Source organism: Macaca fascicularis, chromosome 12 (assembly GCF_037993035.2).
Source record: "Macaca fascicularis isolate 582-1 chromosome 12, T2T-MFA8v1.1".
In the NCBI taxonomy this organism is placed as follows: Eukaryota; Metazoa; Chordata; class Mammalia; order Primates; family Cercopithecidae; genus Macaca; species Macaca fascicularis.
This window is the reverse complement of record NC_088386.1, coordinates 75,248,003-75,272,770: the sequence shown is the minus strand read 5'-3', so window position 1 is coordinate 75,272,770 and position 24,768 is coordinate 75,248,003. Positions and strand designations below refer to the sequence as shown.

The 24,768-nt window shown below is 39.2% G+C and overlaps 1 protein-coding gene across 14 annotated transcripts in view; it reads left to right on the top strand.

The window, feature by feature from the left end:
• ZNF385B (zinc finger protein 385B) overlaps positions 1-24,768 on the top strand; it is a 423,448-nt gene that overhangs the window by 146,427 nt on the left and 252,253 nt on the right. For 2 of the 14 annotated variants that reach the window (XM_074009548.1, XM_065525707.1), the window contains exon 2: positions 18,858-18,973. The exons of the other annotated variants lie outside the window; for them this stretch is intronic. The gene's annotated coding sequence lies outside the window, so the exon portion shown is untranslated. The remainder of the gene's footprint in view (positions 1-18,857; positions 18,974-24,768) is intronic. 14 annotated transcript variants of the gene reach the window in all.

Below are 24,768 nucleotides of genomic sequence, written 5' to 3'. Positions count from 1 at the left end.
AGCATATGCTTAAGTTAAACTCTTGCTATCAGGTACATCTGCCATACATTCCACCCCAGCATACCCTCAAATGGACCTCACATTCTTATCATGTCATTCTTCCACTATTTCCCTGGGGCCAGGTATATAAAGAGGAGCACTGCAGTCAGACACTGCAGCAGCAATACAAACTACAACAGAAAAAAAATACATATAATAACAGTCTTAGAAAGTTTTGCCAAGTGTTGGGGAATTGATTAAACCACATGGTTATAGGGGTGTAAGACAGAGATTCTATAGCAGGAATACATATACCTAGGGCCTGCATGGCTTGGGTTACATTGTGAGAGTAAATCAGTGACAGATACGTCACATTTGGTGTGATTTTATTAATGCTTAGGTTCCATCTGGGCAGCAGTTAAGATGTCCAGGGCCATGCGATTTTGCTAAGAGTGGTGCACAACCCACTACCTGTATCTGCTCTGCCATTATCCACCCTATCCCATCATGTACAGCCTACCCCACAGTGTAATATTAACTTGCTTCCATACTAGGAGGAAAATATGTTGTCTCATCTTGTTGATGGTGGGAAACTCACTACATGAGGTGCAATTGTCACTAAAGGGAATTGGATGAGCGTCATTATACCAAGTACAGAAGTGGCTCCAGGTACTCAGGTGAGCTGCTTGGAGCAGGCCTGTGGTGGAAGAGAGGGGCAGCTCTCTGCAGACACAACAGTCTGTTTGTTCTAAGGAGAGACTGGCACCTTTGCTCAGTCAGTGAAGAGGTTTGCTGCACACCACACCGTCTATGGGTGGAAGGAGAGATGTTTAGTGGGTACAAGAAAGGGCAAGTTATGGCCATTTAACAAGTCACAAGAAGTTCTGTCATTTTGAGACCACCACCCCTGGTAGTAGCCTGGTGCCTGCATTACAATACCAAATGGACTGGCCCCCCCCTCTGCAGCACATGGCAGGAGGACAGAGTAAGACACTGGAGGTATTAAAATGTTCCGTAATAGGAGGATGACAGTCCTCTTGCACAAGGGAGGACTAACATTCATTATTTTAAAAGTATGAGGGGGAGTCGGATGTAAAATAGATGCAATCTGTATATTCTGTTCTAGGCCCTTCCTCCATGGAGTGGAAATATCAAACGACTGGGAAATGGTTTGCTATTTCCAGGGCCATGTAATGCTGTGCTCCCCGGTAGGTAGTCCTGTGGCAAGGGCGATAGAGGTTTCCTTGAGTCCCAGGTTGGGCAAAGGTATACTGTCCCTCACATTGTCTACCTGGATCCCAATGGTGGTATCCAGTCCTTGTGTCAGGAGAGTGTAAGTACTGGGGTGATGAGACATACATGTTCATCCAGGGTACAAGTAGCTGCTGGTAAGTGGCATGTCCACAGAGCCAGAGAACACATCTCCTCTGGAGTCATTGCATCAACAGTCCATTCATCCATTCAATCAGCTTGGCTGCTGTAGGAGGAAGCCAAGGTGGAAACATCAGTGAATATCCAGGGCCTCCTTCCATTCCTGCACTTTGTGTATGGTAAAGTGCAAGCCCTGATTACTGTCGAAATCTGTGGGGATGCCATAGGTCACATACAGCCACACTAGTCCTACTGTGGTACTTTGCTGTGTGGCATACTTGCTGGGATATGCCTGCAGTAGCCCTGTGCAGGTGTCCACACAAGTCAAGGCATACCAATCAGGTACAGGCAAAGGTTCCATGTAGTCTCCCTGCCACTGTTGCACTGGACTCTGGCCCCAAGCGATCTGTGCCTATCATGTGGCAAGGGCCTGGAGGCATTCCTATGCACAAGTAGGACATTGCTGTCAGACACGTACTATGTTTTTATTTAGTAGTAGCAGGCCCCAGTTCTTCACTATGGCTCAAAGGGTACATTGTCCCCAGTGTTATCTTATGTAGCCAACGGGCCACATCTGTGGGGACTTCCTCGAGAAGACATATGCAGCTAGCCCGTCTGCCTGTTGATTTCCAGGTGGTGTAGATGCAGTGTGGGCATCCTCATGGTAGATCGTTATATGCATGCCCCGAATATGATGGGGAATGTCATTCCATGTGTCAGCACCTCAAAGGGGGTGCCCTGTTACCATTCAGTTCTACAATCCTGAGCTTCCTATTGCAGTGGCCACATGGTGAGTCCCTTAAAGAAGGCCTATACCTTATCCATAATGGCAGACAGAACAACATTAGTCTCACTGACCAAGTGAGACAGCAAGGTGGGGACTGCAGTTTGTAAGCTGGAAAAAGACTCGGAAGTTAGCACGATATCATCAGTGTAATGGAAACACAAACCCAGGCAGGTTGGTTCATCCACTGAGATCTGTGGCCACTAGGCTAAGACAGATAGTGGGGACTATGTAAATATTCCTGGGGCAAGATGATAAAGATTCACTGTTCTCCTTCCCAGGTGAATGCAAATTGGTTTTCACTCTCTGGGGCAAGGGGGATGCTGAAGAAGGCATTGGCTAAATCTACAACAAAATGGTATGTGCCAAATGCCTCTCTTATCATCAGAAGGGAGGCAATACTGAAAACAGCTGCACACACTGGAGAGACCACCTTATTTAATTCCCTGTAATCTACTATTGTTCTTCACGTCCCATCAGGCTTCCACAGGGGCCATACAGGGCTGTTTTGTGTGGGGTATGTGCTGGCCCTATAATGCCTAAATTCTTAACAATCCTTGTAATTCCATCATGCCCCCTCACGTACCTGGCAGTGAGTATTGGTATTGTTTCAGTGCCACTCTTCACCATGGGACTAGCAGCTGTACCACAGTGTCTGTTTCACCTTTCCCTGATCCCAAGCTTCACCATCTTAACTCTCAGTCGAATTCCCAGGCCCGTTGTTTAGAGGGTCAGGCTTGATAAGTTATTGATTCCCAAGAGGTATTCCAAGATGGGAGCCATGTATACTAAATAGAGTTTTGGTAGCAGTCTTCCCACTTATAATGCTAGTTGAACCTGTTGATCATGGCTACCCTCCCTAACCATCTATTGCTGTTATAGGCCCTTGGAACTGATGATGAATGTCACCATGTGTGAGAGTGCATTCGGCTCTTGTATTAGTCTGTTTTCACATTGCTTGCTATAAAGATACTAACTGAGACTGGGTAATTTATAAAGGAAACAGGTTTAATTGACTCACAGTTCCACATGGCTGGGGAGGCCTCTGGAAACTTACAATCACAGTGGAAGACAAAGAAGAAGCAAGTACTTTCTTCACAAGGCAGCAGGAGAGAGGAGAGCATGTGAAGGAGGAATTGCCAAACACTCATATCAAGAGAACAGCATGGGGGAAACTACCCCTGTGATCCAATCACCTCCTACCAGGTCCCTCCCTTGACATGTGGGGATTATGGGGGTTACAGTTTGAGATGAGATTTGGGTGGGGACACAGAGCCAAACCATATCAGCTTCAGTATCCAGTAGGGCATGCACAATCTGCCTATTCTTAGGTGACCAGTATGTAGCTAGTTCCACCTGTGGCCTCTGGTCCCTGGACACCCTGGCCACCACTGCTCTTATCAAGATTCTGGAGCCTTGGCCTTCATCCTAGTCTAATGAGGTTGGTGCCTTCTATTCCTCTGCAGAAGGGGTAGTGGGCTGAACTTGAGGCTCCTTAGTGATCCACTGTTCTGGCTTGAGCTTCTTCCCCAGTCTGACCAGAACAGCACTAGGCTGTTTATCTATTTTCTCAGCAGGTGTCCCTGCCACTACCAGGTCATACCACATTTGTTGCCAGACCACCCTGGTGGGTCCCTTAGCTGTCTCCTTTCCTTTGGCTCCTTCGTCTTTCTTCCTGGCAGCACGTACCATGTGCCTATGTATAATTTATCTGTTTCCCCTAAGTTGGGGGCTGCTTGGGCTGCCCAAGACAGTGGCTGTCCTACCAGGGGACTTAGGATAGACACTGATGAACTATACCATTGGTTGGGTGCCAACTAAGTGTCTTTCATGCAGGCAGTGAAAAGCTCAGTGGACCTTGGTAATGCCCAGCATAGATAGCATGCTTCATCTCTAATTCTTGGAGGATGTCCTGCAATTCCTCCACAGTCTGTAATTGCACAGGAGACATGAGGATGTTGCCCTCATTTGGCCAGGCTTCCTTGCAGCCCACAGCCACTCAGCTAAGAAGGGGATGGCCAGTCCTCATTATTGGCATCATAGAGGTGCTTCCTCAGGGCCAGGTGGTTTGTGATGGATGCCATTTTAACTCATCTTGAGTCTGGAGAGTATAATACTCTCTTCCACCATGTCCCATAGATGGAGAAGCCACCACCATAGACTCTCTTCCCTTCTGCCTGAACCTATTTCCCAGCTCCACTAATTCCACAGCCATACAGTACTGCATTGTAGTGTGCTGCCATCTTTTAGATGGGGACAAGTCTTATGGAGTTACCCCCTGTGAGTGCAGTTGATCGGCTTTTATCTTGATGGTGACGATGGTGACTACTGGATGTGCAGAGAGGACAGGAACCTTTATCGGCTCATCTCCTCCCTTACTCTTCTCCCCACTGATAGCACTCGATGGGGATCCCAGGGGTCTTGTGGTCCCAGGATGATTTAGTCATAATAGCCCTAACTCATTGGCGTGGGGGTCAGCAACCCTTCAAACAGGCTACCCAACAAGCCAGGGTCTCCATTTTGTCATCCTGTGTCCGTAGGTGAGACAGCAAAGTCTCTGATGTTTCCGCCTGAGCTAATCTGGCATCTCTTTCTAGTCATAGCTCATCTCGTAACTGACAAACCCCCACCTATGCTGCAAGCTCAGCCTCAGTGGCTGCTCAGAGTGTAGTCAAAAACAGCCAGTGAACCGCAGTTGCCAGTGCTCAGGCATCTGGCCCTTGCTCAGTCAGTTTCAACCCCTGTAACAGCTCTTTCTGAACCTTCAGTGTTTTCAGGGCATCCCTGTACTCATGCGGTGGGAACCATCCATCACGGACAGTGGTTGTTGTCCTTGATGGGTGGAAAGGGGACAGAGATAGGGCCCTACGTAGACATGGATGACCAACCCAGGATTTCCCCCATGGATTTCCCCTTCCCCAATCTCATCATCTTGATGCTCATGGGATTTTCTTTGACGTCCTAGTTGTCGTGCCAATTGTTATGCCAAACCCCTATTGACTTCAAATAGGGATGGCACCATGGTCAAGAGGACCCAGTGTTTATTGAGGGAATTACATACAGGGCACTCCAGTGGCAGTGAGCTGGGTAGGAGAACTGCTACCACTTGTTAAAAAAAAAAATGCAGTTTGTATGGCATTTTCATTTAGCATCCTCTTCCTAGCAAAACCTTTACCTGGCAACCTTCATTTAACCCAAAAAGGGGCCTTGCTCCCTTGTACAGACTGAATTCCATGGGATCAATTGAGGTATGGTGTTCCCCATAAAAAAGAAATGAATCTCTGGGTTGGCCACTTCCAGATTTCTTTGCGTGGAACTACAAATACACATTCTTTTTATATCATAGGGCCATTCTTAGGGTTAACTTATTGCTTTCAGGAGCATCTGCTATACAATGAAAGAATGCTGGAGGTAGGGACTAAAAGGAGGATTAAGAATCAATAGATAAGGAGAAAGGGGACAGAGAGAGGGAAGAACATGATCTATTTCAGGGGTCACCAAACTATGTCCTGTGTGCGAAACTCAACCCACTGCTTATGTATGTACATCAGGTTTATTGGAACAGACTTGCCTATTGGTTTAGTATTCATCATTCATCCTCTGTGGCTGCTTTTGCACTAGAATGGCAGAATTGAGTAGTTGCAACAATAGGTTGGCAAAGCTTAAGATATTTGCTCTCTAGTCTGTTATAGACAAAGTGTGCTAACCCTTGGTCTGTTTCATCTTCTTCATTTCTCTTACTGAGGTCAAAGAACATGCATAGTGTCTAAGAAAAAGAATAGGAAGATGAGGTAAAAGAGAAAAGAGCAAAAGTTTCTAGAGGTCACCACAGCCCCGGGTGATCTTGAGAACAGATAGGTGAGGTGAAGTTGAGTCTCTGAAATTCCTCAAATTTTTCTTCAATAAAGGACCTGAGAGTACCAAATGGGCTGCCCATGTGGATGTTGAAATCACGTAGGATACTGATGGTTTTGTGGATGCTGAGAAAGATGGTAAACCCAACACCAAAGTCTTGGAAACAAATGTTTGGTAAGTCTTTGGAAACCAGAAACAAGGAAGGATGGAAGAAGATATGACCTTTAACATAAACTGTGTTTACAGTTTGAATTTGCTCATTCTTTAGTTCATTCCATTTAACAAAAGCAGATTGAGCACCTACTATATGCCAGACACTGTTATAAGTATTGGAAAGTAGTGAACAAAAGCTCCTGGACCTGATATTTTAATGAGGAGACAGACAATATACAAGGTAAATAAATGACATGTATACTATGTTAAAGAGCGATGAGTACTAAGGAAAGAAAATAAAGTAGGGAAGAGGGTTTTGACGTGTGTGTATGTTGAAAGAGTGGGGTTGATAGTTTAGATAGGCTGGGAAGGCAAGCCTGTTTCCTTTAGTGAGGAAGCTAGTGATGCAGTTTCTGGGGAAGTGCATTCTAAGCTGAGAAAAGAGTAAGTGCTGAGGTCTTGAGGCAGGTGCATATGAGATAGGTTGGAGGAGGAGCAAAGAGGCTAGTGGTGCTGCTTCAGAGAGAACTAGAGAGCGAGTAGATGAAGTCAGAGTGCAGGTAGCAAGCCAGATGGCTATAGCATTGTTAGAACTTTGGCCTTTGCCCTGGCTAAAAAGAAGAGCTGAGGTTATAATATGACTTTCTTTTTAACAGAATCTTCCTGGCTACTGTGTTGAAAAGAGGCTGAAGGTGAACAGTTAGGCTATTGCAATCATTCAGACAGAAGTTTTTGTTATCAGAACCAAGATGGTGGCAGTGAGAGTGACAGTGAATGACTTAATTGTGGATTCCCTTTGAAGATGTTTGTTTATGGTACAGACATGGGATGTGAGAGAAAGTGCAGAATCACAGATAACACCAAGAGTCTCCATCCCTCAAAACATAAAAGCAAGAAAAATTCTATTTACCAAGCAATTACTTATTTTTGCCCCATCGGCCTAATTTCAGACTCATACTTAACCCATCTTAACTATATTTAATGGAAATTGTCCCATAAATAACTGTTTTTGAATACTTTTGTTTTTGTTTATGTGGTGTCACTGTAACCTAAGGAGACTAGTCTGTGTTTGTGTATCTTACAGGAACCAGTCTCATTATTTGATAAGCATATCACGTACAATACCCAAATCTAGTTTTGATATTTGTCATAAAATGTCTTGGACCAAGGCTCTAGTAATACAATTTTCCTGAATTTTGTAACCGCACTTGTTTAGCACCTGGATCGCTCTACAATAAATGAGTCCAGATGACTCTAAATGAATTTATTGATAAAGCAAGCCTGCCTTTTACCCACAAATTTTCTAGTGTCTATATTAATAATATTAATAGCTATAAATTGAAATAAAGTACTTAAAATAATCTGTTTTCTATTTTGATTGAATTATTTTAAACAGTCACAGAATTTCAAGTCTTAAAATACAGAGTAATATTAATAGATTTGCACTAGCATGTATTTTAAAATAATTTGGGTATGATTTATTTGGAAATACATTATGAAAATCATCTTAATTCAAGCAATGTCACTTTTAAAAAATGAAAATGTGAAAAGTCTCTTGAAGCAGCAATCTGGTCTCTTTGGGCACTGCTAGATACAACGGGTATTTGTCTGCTTTCACTCACATTTCTTAGCTGAGAATTTATCTCTGGAAGGCTGAGGATGGAACAAACAGTTTATACTTGGATGAGTGCCCATTCCTTTCCATGGGATACCTTTATATGTGGAAGAACTAGAGATGTACCTATTTTCTAGGTGTGACAGAATGACTTCCAGTGGATTTTCAGATTTTGGCTTTAAAAACATTGTTGAGATGCCAGTTACTGAATTGAAATGTCCAAGGTACCCAGCAAAGGCACCTGAGATGGCAGAAATCTTGGGCATTACTAACAAATGCCAGGCATTTCTGAGAAACAATATGCATGCTGTTCACTTATTTAGAATCTTTAAAAAATGGTAAAATAAAAAAGGAAAACAATTTACGTGTGGAAAATACTAACATTTAAAACTAGTGATTAAGAGTGTAATGTGGCATTTCTAGTGATTTTGGATAATGTCTGGGTGAACTTGGGTAAGCTTCTTAATATCTTTTTTGCTTTCTTTACACTGTATATTAAATGTGAATAATTGTTTCTACTACACAGGATTGTGAAGATGAACAGTTTAATGTAAGAAAACTAGTAGTACAGTTTCTATCACACTGTAAATTCTCAATAGTCATTAGTTATTATTGTCTAAGAATACAACGGGACTCTGGAGTTTACGTATAAATTGCATCTTAAGAAGAATGTATAGAAAGAAAGATAGGAAGCATAGAAAGAAAATAGTTCCGGGGAATCCATTCCCTGGCTATTCTTAGTGGATTGTTTTGTATTCATTACTGGGTGATATTCTTGCCAGAAGCCAGGTGGAGAGGATGTCTAACCTGCATGTGAGACTTTCAAAGTGTATGACCTATAAAATTTTCTACCAATATTAACAAAATATTAGAAAATTAATAGTGGTTTGTATTGTAATGATTAATTCTGAAAAATAAACCTGATATAGATGATACCAACGAGTGTTTTTTTTTTTTTTTTTTGAGATGGAGTCTCGCTCTGTTGCCCAGGCTGGAGTACAGTGGCGCCATCTCGGCTCACTGCGACTTCTGCCTTCCTGGTTCAAGCAATTCTCTTACCTCAGCCTCCCAAGTAGCTGGGACTACAAGCGCGTGCCACCACGTGCAGCTAATTTTATGTATTTTTAGTAGAGACAGAGTTTCACCGTGTTAACCAGGATGGTCTCGATCTCTTGACTTCATGATCCACCCGCCTCAGCCTCCCAAAGTGCTGGGATTACAGGCGTGAGCCACTGGGCCTGGCCAATACGAATGAGCTTTATTGTAAAAATGGCACTCATAATTTACTCTGAAAATTGGGACTCATAGTCTCTGCTTTATCATTTCTACCATTCTTGAAATTGAATTTGTTCAGCGTTCCACAAAGATGAATCATGTCTTTCTTTGCTATAGCACTGTACTCTCTACCATCATCTCTGAGCATCTCCAGGTTCTTTAGGTAAAGATATATAATCTGAAGATCAAAAGATGACATTAAAGAGAGCAACATTTACACAAGGCCAGGGAATACCTGGCACATGGCATATTGATGTGGCAGTTTGGATTTGAGAATAAGGATGTAAAACCTAAGGTGAATATGAATATGGTATATACTCAGGCATTGGAAAAGTTAGGTGGAAAGGATTCCATACCATACAAGCAATGGAATGTGGATCCAGTGGAATAAATGTGACCTGTGAGGACAGTCAGCAATTTGTTCGTAACGCAAGGGTACATTTTGAAGTCATGGGCTGCAGAACTTGAGGAGTGAGTACAAACAGAGAAGGATCATTTAAGACAGATAGATATATGCTTCCTTCCATTCAGGGAAAGTCATTTGGAAAAGGTGCTTTTTGGAGGCTTTTTTGATGAAAATAGTGACTTTCTTTTTTTGGCAAGATCTGTTTTGTTTGTGTGTGTGTATTTTTTTTTTGTGTGTGTGTGTATGTTTTGAAAACATGTTATTTAAATTTTCTCCTCAATGAAGAGAGCAGGGAGTGGGGAATTATTATTTAATGGAGTGAGTTGCAGTTTGAGAAAATGCAAAAGTTCTCGAGGTGAATGGTAGTGATGATTATATAACAATATGACATTTATGAGCAACTCTTTCTTCCTCACTTATTTCTTAAGTTAGTTTTTACTGCCAGTTATTGAATTTCCCTGTTCATACACCATTTCTGGTATTCATCTACTCACAAATGTATGACAGCAACTGCCAACAGAGGATATGTGATATGCAGGTATAGATGAACTCATATAAATGTATAGCCACCTTTAGGGAAATTACACAAGAAAACTCCCTGCTCAAGTGGATCAAGGTGTCATGTACTGTTTATAGCCACACCCCTTACATATATTCTGCATCTTTTGTTGAAAGCAGGAATTATTCAATCATATAAGAAATTATTCTTTAATATTTACATGTTTAATAATTGTGTAGTCAAAAACCCAAAATATATAACTGCTCTGTAACATCCACAATTATGTCTACAAATGGCTTGTATCACTAGTGCCAGCAATATTTCAACAAATGACTCTGCTAAATCATTGTTTCTAAAGTGCAAAACAGAAATACTAGAGCCCTTTGAGGATTTCTGCTTGAGTGTTATTCCAGCTTATGAGTGTACGTTTTGAAAAACATGTTATTTAAATTTTCTTCTCAATGAAGAGAGCAGGGAATGGGGAAATATTATTTAATGGAGTGAGTTTCAGTTTGAGAAAATGAAAAAGTTCTAGAGGAGAATGGTGGTGATGATTGCATAACAATATGAATATACTTAATGCCATTGCACTGTACATTTAAAAACGGTTAAAATGGTAAATTTTATGTATGTATATTTTAACACAAAAAATTTTAATTGTCTCCTCCTAAAGAGCTTTCCAGCATATTTACAACATTATTTGATAATATCATTTTCCTTGAAATGACTTTAAATCCAATATGAATATGCAAGTGAAAAATGCATTAACAAAAAACATTTGTCAAACTTCAATAGTGAAATTATTTAAATAAACTGGTCTTGGTATTGAGAAGAAAAACACTAAAACATTAATTAGCAGGGATCAGAAGATGATTTTTCGATTTTATTCTTATCTTTGTGACCTTGTAGTTTAATGTAATGGTTGCTAGCTTGACTGCAAAGTTCAGAGATGACTTTTTATTGACTTTAGTCAAAGAAGGAGATTATTCAATAAAAACCATAAACATTAAACTTCTGATATCTGGAAGTTGTATTAGATTGAATTTCAGGTATTATGTGCAGAATAAAGTACTTTTATTATGATCACTCCTCTTTTCAACTCTAAATATTTCCAGTTTAATGGCATAATAATAGTATGACTGGGATTTACCAGCCAGAGTTATAAATATGTAACACTCATTTCTAGGTAATATATTACACAATTCTTTTATGAAGAAGTAGTTGCCCTTGATTTAAAAATGGATATTTGATTTGAATAAATGATGCTGGAATTTATGTGATACTCTAAGTTATTCTGCCCGTTCAGATGCTGAAATGCTTTTTTGAGATGTCAGAGTTGGATAAATAATAATTGCCTTCTAGACTCTTCAGTATATATTATGGTTATTTTAAAACCCAATTTAAAACCTTTGTGATAGAAATAATTTTTACCATACCTATTGCTTTAACCATGTTTTATTGAAAGATAGCTGTGTATTCTACTACCAAACTATGTTTCCTTCTGAAAGGACTCATTAAAAACTATCTTTTGTATATATAAATAGTTATCTGGTTAGCATGTTGTTTTTAATGTTTCCATTCCTTACAGAATTCACTTATACAATTTTCACATTTACAGATTTCGTTTCCATTTACCAAAAAAGGAAAAGAGCACATCCATTCTTTTGATTAGAAACATCTTAAAACAAGTAGGGATCAGATAGCACAGGTAGGGATCTTCCATTCTAATCTCCAGTTGGACTGTGGAGAAAGCCAAAAGGCTGAGCTTACTGTATTAGTCTATTCTCACATTGCTATAAGAACTACCCGAGACTGTGTAATTTATAAAGGAAAAAGGTTTAACTGACTCACAGTTCAGCATGGCTGGGTAGGCCTCAGGAAACTTACAATCACAGTGGAAGGTGAAGGGGAAACAAGGCACCTTCTTCCCAAGGCAGCAGGAAGGAGAAGTGCATAAGAGCACAGGAAAAACTACCATTTATAAAACCATCGGATCTCATGAGAATTCACTCACTATCATGAGAACAGCAGTGGGGAGACAGCCCACATAATCCAGTCACTTCCCATCAGGTTCCTTCCTTAACACCTGGGGAATACAATTCAAGATGAGGTTTGGGTGGGAACACAAAACTAAACCATATCACTTACAGTCATAGTGAGATGGCTATAGGTAGTAGACCGAGTATGAACTTTACTCCACAAAATCAGTTGTCCAAAACAAAAAAGGCACATATGTTTATTTTCATAAGCAAAGTCAAATCAGACTTCGAGGGGGTAGGGACACTGAATCCTAATTAACTGGAGGCCCCCACACCCTGAAGATCTCTGGAAAATACCAAATTCTTACACTGAGAGAAACTGGGGAATGGGAATGTTGTTTTGGTCTTTGATTATCACTGGTCCTTGCTGTGAGTTTCTGTCTGTGCCTATGCCAAGCTTCGGCATTGTTGTTTGACTATTGTTGTCCTTTTCCTTTATGGGGCCAAATTAAGAATGGTAGATGGTCCCAGCATTGAGAATATTACAATTAACGTAAGAGTCATACTAAGCTTTCCAAACCTAGTATATCAATGTTGAGTTCTGTTGGATTTCAGGTAGTGATGCATAATACATATGTTGATATGAAAGTAGCTTCTTTCTATAGTTTTTTAAATGCAAAGTTCTTGAAAAGTTTATTAAAACCAAACCTGGATTTGTGTGTACTCTAAGCACATGCTTAAGCTACCTGTTAGGTGGGCCAGTGCTGCTCATAGGTGTATTAAAAGTAGCCTAGGGGCTACTGTGCATGGGAGTATCACTAAGTGACTACAAATGATTTCTTCTCATTTGAAGACATTTTCCTAGCTACTTCATTAGGATATATTGTTTTACTTGGGCTTTCAAAACAGGATAGCTATTAGAACTGGTCAGGCTTTCTCACTACCTGCCCTTCTCCAGAAGAGTGGAAAGTAGTTGGTCAGACACTTGGGTGAGGCTAGAGGTGAGTCAAAATGCATCCAAATTTGCCTAGGATGCAAAAAAAAAAGTTCCAGTTTCTACCTCGTGCCCCAGTATAATTTATTTTCTTTTAAAATATATTTAGTGAAATATAATTTATATGACATACAATTTAATAGTTTTTAGTATATTCACAGATACATGCGATCATCACCACAGTAAGTTTTAGAATATTTTCATAACCTTGAAAAGAAAGCCTGTACCCTTTACCTACCACCTGCTTATTTCCCTGTCTACACTCCCCACAACACCTTCAATGCTAAGGAAACACTGATCTACTTTCTGTATCTATAGATTTTCCTATCCTGGACTTTCATATAAATGGATTAATACAGTGTCTTATCTTTCATGACTGACTTCTTTCACTTAGCATAAGGTTTTTTGGTTTTTTTTGTTTTTTGTTTTTTGTTTTTTTTTTGAGATGGAGTCTCGCTTTGTTGCCCAGGCTGGAGTGCAGTGGCGTGATCTCGGCTCACTGCAAGCTCTGCCTCCCGGGTTCACGCCATTCTCCTGCCTCAGCCTCCCAAGTAGCTGGGACTACAGGTGTACACCACCACGCCTGGCTAATTTTTTGTATTTTTAGTAGAGATGTGGTTTCACCGTGTTAGCCAGGATGGTCTCGATCTCCTGACCTTGTGATCCACCTGCCTTGGCCTCCCAAAGCATAAGGTTTTTAAGACCTAGCCATGTTGTGGCATGTATCCACACACCATTCCTTTTTATGGCTGAATAATATTCCATTGTATACATATACCACATTTTGTTTATTCACTTGTCTGTTGATTGACATTTGGGTTGTTTCTACATTTTGGCTGTTATGAACAATGCTGCTGTAAACAATTGTGTACAAGCTTTTTTGTGTATCTATGGCTGCATCATTTTACATTCACAGTAGTACAGCATGAGGATTCCAATTCTCTATGTTCTCATGAATACTTATTATTTGATTTATTAATTCTGGGCATCTGGGTATAAAGTGCTATCTCATTGTGGTTTTCATTTGCATTTCCCTAATGACTGATCATGTCAAACATTTTTTAAATGTGCTTATTGGCCTTTTATGTATCTTCTTTGGGGAAATATCTGTTTAAATCTCTCTCCCATTTTCTAATTGTACTTTTTGGTTTTTTTATTCTTGAGTTATAATAAATATATAATATCTTTATATATTCTAGATACAAGTTTCTTTCAGTTATACAATTTAAAAAATATTCTTTCCCATTCTGTGAGTTGTCTTTTCACTTTCTTGATGGTGTAATTTGAGGCACAGCATTGTTTAGTTTTGATGAAGTTCAGTTTATCTATTTTTTCTTTTGTTGCTCATATTTTTGGTATCATATCTAAAAATCCTTTACCAAATTCAAAAATTCATGAAAATGCACCCCTATGTTTTCTTATAATAGTCTTCTAGTTTTAGTTCTTACATTTAGGTTTTTGATCCATTTTGAAATTTTTAAATATGATTTAAGCAAGTGTAATTATTAATAGCATTTCTTTCTACTCCCTAAAATGTTCCTGGTTGTGTGATAAATTATATGATCACCCTAATTAGCAGTGCAGTCAATGAAGTATAGTAAAACTCCCTGATCTATGACAGTATCATACCTCTAGTGGTAATCTCAAGAGCATCATGTTCTAACACAGTTTACCAACTCAAATTAACCACATATAAAAGCAAGAGTCGTATGACACTGAGGAAATATAGAGAAAACCATTTTTATAAGATAGAATGCATCACAGAGTAAGAGAGAAACCAAAGCTCACAGATGTCTGTCTTCTTCTTCTTCTTCTTCTTTTTTTTTTTTTTTTTAGATGGAGTCGTACTCTGTCACCCAGGCTGGAGTGCAGTGGCGCGATCTCGGCTCACTGCAACCTCCACCTCCCAGTTTCAAGAGATTCTCCTGCCTCAGCCTCTCGAGTACCTGGGGACTACAGGCCCACACCATCACACTGGCTAATTTTTGTATTTTTTAGTAGAGACGGGGTTTTGCCATGTTGGCCAAGCTGGTCTTAAACTTCTGACCTCAAATGATCTGCCCATCTTGACCTCCCAAAGTGCTGGGATTATAGGCACGAGCCACGTTGCCCAGCCCAGATGTCTTCTTTCAAAAGCCTACAACTATACTTTAAAGCCTCAAAGTTCAATCCCTTTTTTATTCCTAGAATATAGTATTCAATTTTTGCTGTTGAAACACTGTGGCTGTTTGTCAACATGCTCAGTAGGGTGTCTATTAACTTTAAAATGTCAGTTTATTGGCAATTTTGTATTTTCTCTTAAATAATTTAAATATATTTTACAAGTGAATTTCATAATTTGCTGAAATTAGTGACTAATAGTTACACAGCTAGCTAACTTTAGTAATATGAATCTACAGTCAAAAAAAAAAGTGTTAATGCAGCTAAGCTGAGGGCTATTCCAAATTCTAGATGTATCATCTCTCTACCAGTTCTAAGAATAACAGCTTCATTGTCCTAACTGTATAACTCTATTGAGTGAATTACAGTATTGAAGTTTAGACCTGATAAATAATCTACATGGCTGTGAACTGGTTATCAGGTCACCTTATTTATGAGTTAACAATGGCATGTGGTAAACTCTTGTTTAGAATTTAATAACAATATTAAATTCAAATATTTAAGAAATGATTCCCCATTTCTAACATGTAGTTTAAAACAGATAAAGTTCTATATTTGAAGATAAATGAGTCTATTAATCATTGTATTAGTATTTTCAGGCTTCATATACAATTGGGTCACATACTTTTGATGACATTGCTCTGATTGTAAGAAAAAAATGTGTTTTTATTTTTGACTCTGCAAACTTGAGTTATTTAAGGATTTAGTCTAGAGCAGAATTCTTTTTCTGTCTTTTGATATAACGTCCAAAGATTACTATTACAATCAGACAAACACCTGATTATTTCACATTTGCTTGACTTTGTCCCCTGGGGCTGAAGGGGATGGAGGGACCAAATGTCTAATTTAGCAAGACAGGCAGTTATTGCTTTCTTGGTTCTGTCAATCTGTTTGTACCTGTGATTATTTCATAAAAAGTATTTTGAAAGATGTTACATAGTTATCAGTTTCAGGAACAGCTCTGTGGAGCAGAACACAAATGTAAAAAACACATAGCCAATGAAATTCTGGATTGTTATTAGTTAACGAGCTCTAAGAACTTTAAAATTGTGTTTTTAAGTTATTCTTTAAACATTTCTGTGTCAGAAATAATTTATTGCATTATTCTCTCCATTTTTACATTGGGTCTATTTATTTGGCCCTGTCAGACAGCCAGTAGGAATAGAAGATCATAATTCATATTTCCCTATTCATATATTTAGAGAATAGTGTTACAGATATTGAGACATGGTGGCCACGTTTCTGTCCCCTTCTCCTGCAGTCATTCAGCATCCCACCTGATGAACTAAAAGAGTTTGACTCACAAAAGGAACATGTGTGGTGGGTCAGATGAGAATTGCTAACATAAGTGAGCCTCCTTTCTTTAAATGGGTGTGCGTTATCCTGAGAGTTGGTAGAAACAAGGTTAGGAGCCGTTGCTCCTGGGAGAGTCTAATAAGTATGGACCAAATTATACGCTTCTGATCTCTTGGAAAAATGTGAAAAAATTGTGCCGACTAGAGGTGTCCTAAATCAGTGCTTCTCAAACTTAAAAAGGCAAGCTCTGATTTAGTAGTTCTTGAGTGAAGTCCAGGACTATATTTTCTAACAAACTTCCATGAGATGGACACCGCTGGTGCAGGGACCACACGGAGTAGCCGGGGTCTATGAGGTCCAGGTTTGCAGTGGTCCCCTTAGGGTACTGCAGTTGAAAGGTGAAATGACAGGGTCTGTCGCAGGAGGAGACAAGTACTTGCTCCTATGAACAGAAGGAGAAAGGAGGAAGCTCCAGCAAGCACTGAGGGAGAGGCACTAACCACGGAAGAGTGGTAAGAGTCAGGATCCCTGCAAAATCTTCACCAATGACAACAGACTTCTTTTAATTGAGAGAAGGTCTCTCAGAAAGTTGCTAATATTTAGAGAGGTGAATAAGAAACATTATTTACACAGTGGAATGAAAAATAACTTTAGCAACCAGCTTCTGAGTGAAATAGAGGAAATTGGCATATCAAAGTGTAGTAATACATGTGAAAGCACTTTGTGAAATGTAAAGTGCTACTCAAATATAGGGCATTTATCATTAATCTAATAGCCTTGGGCAAATCAACTGACATGGGGTTGGGGAGGTCACATCAAGATTATCTGTAAGGGATACTGAGGAAAGAGGGGATTGGAGCAGTAATGAACAGCTAGTTTTAAAGTCCATGTAGAGAATGGAGGAGAGGGAAGGACACATGCGGTGACAAGATCTTTTGCTTGGGGAAGAACTGGAACCAGGGAGCTATAAGGGACCTTAAATGTCTCTTGAGGCAGATCCCACACTTTATATGTGAGCAAACTGAGGTCCAGGAAAGCTAAATTATGTGCACAAAGTGACTCAGCAAGTGGGGAGCAGACAGTGACCCACCCTTCAGTACTTGGATATAGAGAGCAGAATGATGGGTCACCAGAGGCCAGGGGTAGGGGGCTAAGAAGGGCATGTGATGAGTGGGTACACAAATACAGTTAGATAGAAGGAATAAGATCTAGTGTTTAGTAATACAATAAGTTGACTATGGTTAATAATAATTTATTGCGTATTTCAGAATAACTAAAAGAGTGGAATTGGATGGTCCTACCACAAAGAAATAATGAATGCTTGAGATGATGGATACGCAAGTTAGCCTGATTTGATCATTACACATTGTATGCTTGTACTGAAATATCACATATACACCATAAACATGTACAACTATTATGTATTCATAATTTTAAATATATATATTTTTAAAAATTCAAAACAAATTTTAAAAACAAGATACCCAGTTAAATTTGAATTTCAGATAAACAAAAATAATTTTGAGTTTAAATGTGTCCAATGAACAACTCTCATAAGACGCAATATATGTGATATACTAAAAAATTATTTGTTTTTGCTCTGAAATTCACATTTAGTTGAACATCCTATATTTTATCTGGCATTACTAGACTCACTGAAACTTCTGCACTTTTTAGTAAGTAGAGATATGAGATGAGGAAAATAAATTTCTTGAGCCTCTATTCACCTTGTATTTAGGATGCAAGCTTCATCAGGATGTGAGTTTCTGTGTGTTTTTGTTCCTCAGAGTTTCCCCAGGATCTGGATCACTCATAGCATTTGGTAAATATTTGTTGAATGAGAGAGTGAAATGGTAATGGTAAAAATATTGTGGCATGCAGGATTCTTAACATAACAAAGAACAGAATTGACATTTATATATTTGTTCATAAAGAATATTCTTTGTGGCTCATCTTTCATTTTTTTTAGCAGAGCAGATCTTGGGTGAACTTCTCAAGAATGTTCACTGTAACATAAATGATACAAAGGATAGATTTTGAAAATGAATTTTTGAGTAATATTAGAGTTTGAATGTTCTTGATGATTAGTTTATTAGAATTACAAGATTAATTCTTAGGACTTTAATTGATTAATAACCTAAGGATTTAAGATGTGGCATGTAGCACAAATTGATGTGATTTGGAATATATTTCTAAAAAGAAAAAACAGTTCAGAGCTCATTTTTCACCAAAGGGAAACATGACAGAGGTGGTGATTGCCAGAGCCTTGCTGCTGCCTCCCTGCCAGCAAGGTAGGTGCAGATGGAGTTGATGAGAGTCATCTTCACCTTCCTCTAGATCTAAATCAGTGCTCAGGAAACTGATGAAGTTCACCCAGATTCAAGCACCTTTGATAATACCACAATCTTGTAAGAATTCTTAAACTGAGACTTGTGACAGAAAAGGATTTGGTAAAGTGCAAGAATAACCATTACAACTGTCATTTGTTAAGGATTTACTGGGAGCAAGCATGTTGCATTTAATTTTGGAAGAATCCTGTGAAGAAGGTGTGACCCCATCTTTCAGAAGAGAAAATCAAGGCATAGAAAAATGAAGTGACTTGACATAGTAAGTGGTGGAAATGGACTTTGAACCTAAGTTTCTTTCTATGCTACAACACTGCATATCAACTCATTCTTGGAATAATACAGTCCTGCAAAATATTGCCTTATACTAAAAAAAAAATCAGCAATTGAACATAATTACAATTGACCCTTGAACAGCTTGATTTTGAACTGCATGGTCCACTTATACATGGCTTTTCCCAACCAAATGCAGATCAAAATACAGTATTAATGGGATACAAAACCTGCATATGAGGAGGACCAACTTTCCTTATATACAGGTTCTGCAGGGCCAACTGTGAGACTTGAGTATGCACAGATGTGAATGGTCCTGGAACCAATCCCCTCCTTATACTGAGAGACTACTGTACAAGCAGATCACATCTCCATGAAGCTAGCTCGTTCACCTGAAGATAATAAGCATCCTCTAACCTAAGGTCATCAAGAGTATCTCAGTTCCCTTTTTTTTTTCCCCCTCTGTCATCTCTAGGAAAGCGACACACTCCCTCTACATTTTCTCATTGTGCCATTATCATCTTACCTGGGTCTATCAGTTGGTGCCTGGGCAGGCAACAGATGGTATATTCAAGTAGAGTAATTGAAGAGAGTTTAATGAAGGTAATATTTTCTAAGGTGTGGGCAGGGTTAAGAGAACCAATGGAAGAGTGAAGAACCAGAGACTAGCAATGCTGGAATCAATTATTGTTCCTAGACTCTGAAGTTACTAGAAGACAAAGAGAGCTTTAGCTATAGGAGAGAGACAACCAACAGATAAGGAGCTGCTGTCTTCCAGGAAAGGATACAGCCAATTTGTTGACATCAGGGAAGTGTAGAACCAAAGTCTGGGATAAAAACAAATACACACACACACACAAACACACACACACACACAAACACACACACACACACACACCCCTACCTGCCCTCACGCTCTTCTTCATGTAGTCTTGTCTTTTGCTAGTGGCTAGCATTAATGGAAGTCAACCAGAAACCAGAGCAGAAAGGAGGCACTGATGTAGTCCACAAAGGTCAGTCTCCTGGGCACAGTGCAGGGTGAAGAATGGTGAATATTAGATTTAGAAGGGCAAATGCAAAATATCCATTGCATAGAGTTTCACTGCCATGGTCATGTAGACCAATAAGCTTACCTTCTTTTCTCCTGCGTCTTGTTTTCCATGTTCCCTTCCTTTTCTCTCCCAGGTTTTCTGTCCTGCAGTTGTCCCTCCATGCACTGCTCTGCACTAGGGCCATTAGTTCTCTGTCCTTCACTTAAGTGACATTAGCCCAATACTGGGCTGTGTCTGCAAAGCTTCATGTTCTTTCCAACTCTGTTCTTAAGTCCATACAGAGATGCATATGCTTTGGCAGTTCTCACTAGGAGGAGCCCCTCCCTCATCACCTAATTCCTTGGTTCTTGGCTTTTACCTATAAAGCCTTTTTTCCTTGTCATAACCATTGGCAGACTGTTTATCTGCCTCAGCATGCCCCAGAGTGTTAGAGCCCTAAAGGTGTTTCCCTCCAATAGCCACACTCCTGGGAAATTAAGTAGACTCTGTCTCCATGGCAGTCCTGATTTCCTACAACATTTCATTTTTAAATTATATTTATTTTATTATGCACTGAAGTAGAATTATTGACATGTCATGCTCTAAATATACATCTCACTGAGATTAGAGGCAATGTCATACACATCACCAAAAGCCCAGGAAGAGCTCTCTTCACATACAAATATTCAACATAATTCTTTAGGTTAATTATTACAATAAATGTAATAATTCAGAATGATAACATAATGTATTTTTAAAACCTTGTCTTTTTAAATAATTGACGATAAAATTGTATGTATTTATCATGGTTACCAGGGTCTAGGGCAATTGGTAGGGGTTGGGAAGATGTTGGTCAAAGGATACAAAATTTCAGTTACAGAGGAGGAGTAAATTCAAGAGCTCTATTGTACAACATGGTAACTATAATTAATAACAATGTGTTGTATTACCCCAAAATGCTAGAGAGTCAATATTAAGTGTTCTATGACATTTCTCTCCCAGGAACAGTGGAAGTTCTCTGCCTTTAACTTATTGTCCAGTAGCATCCAGGACACCTTTGGCACAGCCTCAGAGCATTGGCACTCAAAGAATATAGTTCAACAATGAAAGACTTGTCTCCTTTCTTTCCTTTCTTTCCTTTCTCTTTCCTTTCTTTCCTTTCTCTCTCCTTCCTTCCCTTCCTTTTCTTTTTCCTTCTTTCCTCCTTTCCTCTTTCTTTCTTTCTTTCTTTCTTTCTTTCTTTCTTTCTTTCTTTCTTTCTTTCTTTCTTTCTCTCTCTCTCTCTCTCTCTCTCTCTCTCTCTCTCTCTCTCTTTCTTTCTTTCTTTCTTTCTTTCTTTTGCAGGGGGACAGGGTGGGGTTGAGGGGTGGTCTCACTATGTTGCCCATGCTGGTCTTGAATTCCTGAGCTCCAGAGATCCTCTTGCCTCAGCCTTCCGAGTAGCTGGGATTTCAGATGGGTGCTACTGCACATGGAAGCTCTTTTTAAAAATAAAGGTTTTTACTTACTTTCCTTGAATATTCTGAATAGGATCCATAATCCCCCACCCCAAACTTTGTACTTCCCTCAGATTCTATGTACATTCCTTAACTCCTCAGTCATCTTTTCTTTAATCGTCCCCATGCCCCTTCCCCACCTGTAACTCATATACCTCCTGTCTTTCTACTCTTCCCTCTTTCTTTCATTTCTAGACCACAGAAGTCCTGGAGACCTTGCCAGGCAACAAAACCCTCGTTGAGGGCAGAAAAGGGACAAAAACTGGCTGGCAGAGTAAGAGTCCCTGTTGGTAGCTAGAGGACTAGACCACCCTAATGTTCAAATCAAATCTGTGGGGTAGGTGGTACTATCTCCAGCTTATAAGTGAAGAAGTTGAAATACAGAGCCATGATTTGAACTAATTATGACTCTAATATGTACTCTTTTCATGAATAATAGCAATATAGTAGCTTCTAGTAATTGAACAAATACTTTCATTAGTCCTGTGCTATCATGCATGTTTCATTTTAAATTTTCACATAAACCCAATGAGGTAGTAGTATTGTTACTACTACTTTATGCATGAAGATACTAAGGTATGGAAAAAATTTGGTAATTTGTTGGCCACACAAATAGTATGCTTCAGAGCCACAACTTGAACTAAGGCCTATCTTACTCCAGATCTGACTCCAAATCACTGCTCGGTGTTCCCATGATATCTGCTTTATGATATTATATACTAGGAACATAGGAATGATATAGCAGCTCCTTTTTCATCCCCTGGATAATTCTAGATAATTCACCGGGGTGGGGGGATATTTTTAAGAAGTGAGAAAGAATCAATGTGGTAGGACCTATTGAGATATAGCTTGAAGTAATGCAGTCCAGTTAGTCATACAACAAAGTCCATGCTCATAATTTTGAAATAGATAAATTTGGGGTTTATAATATGAATGAAGAGAATCAGAAATAGCAGATGAGTCCGTGGACCTGGAACCAAAAGACAGATTACAAAATGTAGATTCCTCAAGTTGATGTTTATCAGTTAGCCCATTCTCAGATTTGGAAGAGATTGAAGATTCACAGTATTCCTTTAAAGATCATCTGATAATAGTCATCTTCCCCCAGGGGAGTTTCCCAGTCATGTGGATCATTTCCTCCATGATTGACTCCCATTTAGTACTGGACTGTACTCAAGCACCCATGGGTATTCTTGACAGCTCTTAGTCACGCCAAATAATATCAGAGTAGAAGGTAAGGAAGTATACTGCATTAGGTTGAAAATATGGCTGTAATAATTTTGTGGAAGATGAGTCCTGACACTGAAATTAGCCTACTAATTCTGAAGTGAATAACATATGAAGATATTTCGAAAAAAAAAAAAAAAACTAGCACAAATTTTGGCTAGACTAGTTAGTTACCGCAAGAGTATTGACATACACACAAAAACTGTGAAATAATTCTCAGGAGCCCACAGATGAACTGTGCTGTAGAGTTCAGGTAATTTTCTAAGATATGTATTTCTAAACAAAATTTCGATTTTTTTTAGTTGAAAGATATTCAGTTTTTAGTAGATTAAGATAATTTTTAGTGTTAAAATATAAATACTATGTTTTTTAGCTGATTTCTCACAAGATTCATGGAGCGTTTGGGTTTTCTCTCCTGATTTAAGGAGCGGGGAGGTTGAAGGAACCATGTTTTTGGGATCATGGAAAGGTATACTAAATAGTAGACTCAAAACATTGTCCTAACTGCCGACCAGTCGTTCACATTGTTTACCCTTCTGCCTGTCCTACCACCTAACTTTACAGGTGAAGGAAGTGAGACTCGGGAAACTAATATATAAAAGAGCACATGGTAGAACCCAGATCTCCGTCAGTCTTCCTTCCCCCAAGCCAATTTCTAATGTAAATCCTCCCCTTTCCAGGCTAACGTCTCTTTTTGGTGTCCATTTTATTAAATTTTTATAACATCATAAGCACTGTGCCAAGCACTTGGGATATAGAGACCATGGAGTGCTCCAGAACCTCACTGTGTGGGGCTCAGTGACACTGGGGCTGCTTATAATACAGAGGCCTAAGGAATCAGCACCTATGGAGAGATTGTCCCTCACTGCAGCTGTTAAGGGGGACACAGCAACATGAACAACTGATGGTTAGTGCTCAGATAAAGGGAGGGAAATGTGTTTATATAAATGGATTTGTAAACTCTTCCTATCATGTTAGCTGGAGGTTTTTTTATGACCCTTGATTCAAGTGGGCAAATGAAAGACAGCATGTGTCTGAAAGGAGCAGTGGTGCTGGAAGGGAAGAAGGGAGAGGAGGTGGCCGCTACTCCCTTCCCGATTAATAGAAGGCAACCAGGTCAGAACCTTCCATATCATCTTTACACTGGGTCATGTTGGCCTTTGATGCCAGCTAATGTGGAACATATATGTGATAGTGTGTGTAGTCCGTCCTGGTTATCAGTTTTTTATTAGGAATGTACCAGACCTTTTTTTGCTAAATATGGTTGGCTCTTCAAAATCATGTAATGTTTAGCATCAGAGGGTGATAAAGTTTTAGGTACACAGGCTAAGCCTAGCAAATGAGAAGAGGGAACTTACTTTTTTTTTTTTTTTTTTTTTGGCACTTTCTGTGTCAGGCCCTGTGCTGGGCACTTAAAATGTAGCATTTATCAATAGGCAGTAAAAAATTGTGCTGTCCATACAGTCAGGATGATAGCAGTTACTATACTCCATCTATAGTCCATGAATGGGCATTGAGTTCCACTTCTCCTTCCTAATGATTATATAACTATTGCACTTTTAATTAGGGCAATGATGCTGATATCAAGAAATTCAATGCAATGAACTTTTTATTATTAGAGATAAAAATTAATCCTCAAATTCTTTAGCCTTTTAATTGTTAACTATGGAATCAGTCAAATGTGGAGGCTGAAGAAGCATCAAGGGATAATGTAATTGCAACTCTTCAAACAATTGTATCTGTCTGGAGAATGAAGATTGATGATCTGGAAAATAGATCTCATTGTTTCAGTAGTAGAATTATGGGTTTTGCCAGTGGCTATTAAGAGAGCTTCTCTAAGAAACTTTTTTACCAAAAGAAAAAAAGTGATACTTGTTAAATGAAGAAAATTTAATTCAGCCACTTTTCATTAAGCAAGGCCAGAAACTCTAATTCCCAAGTTCATAGTTGATGAAAGGCCCCAAAGCAGTAATTACCCATTTTTCAAGTTTCTTGATAGAAAACTCTTCAATTAGATATAGACAAGGGGA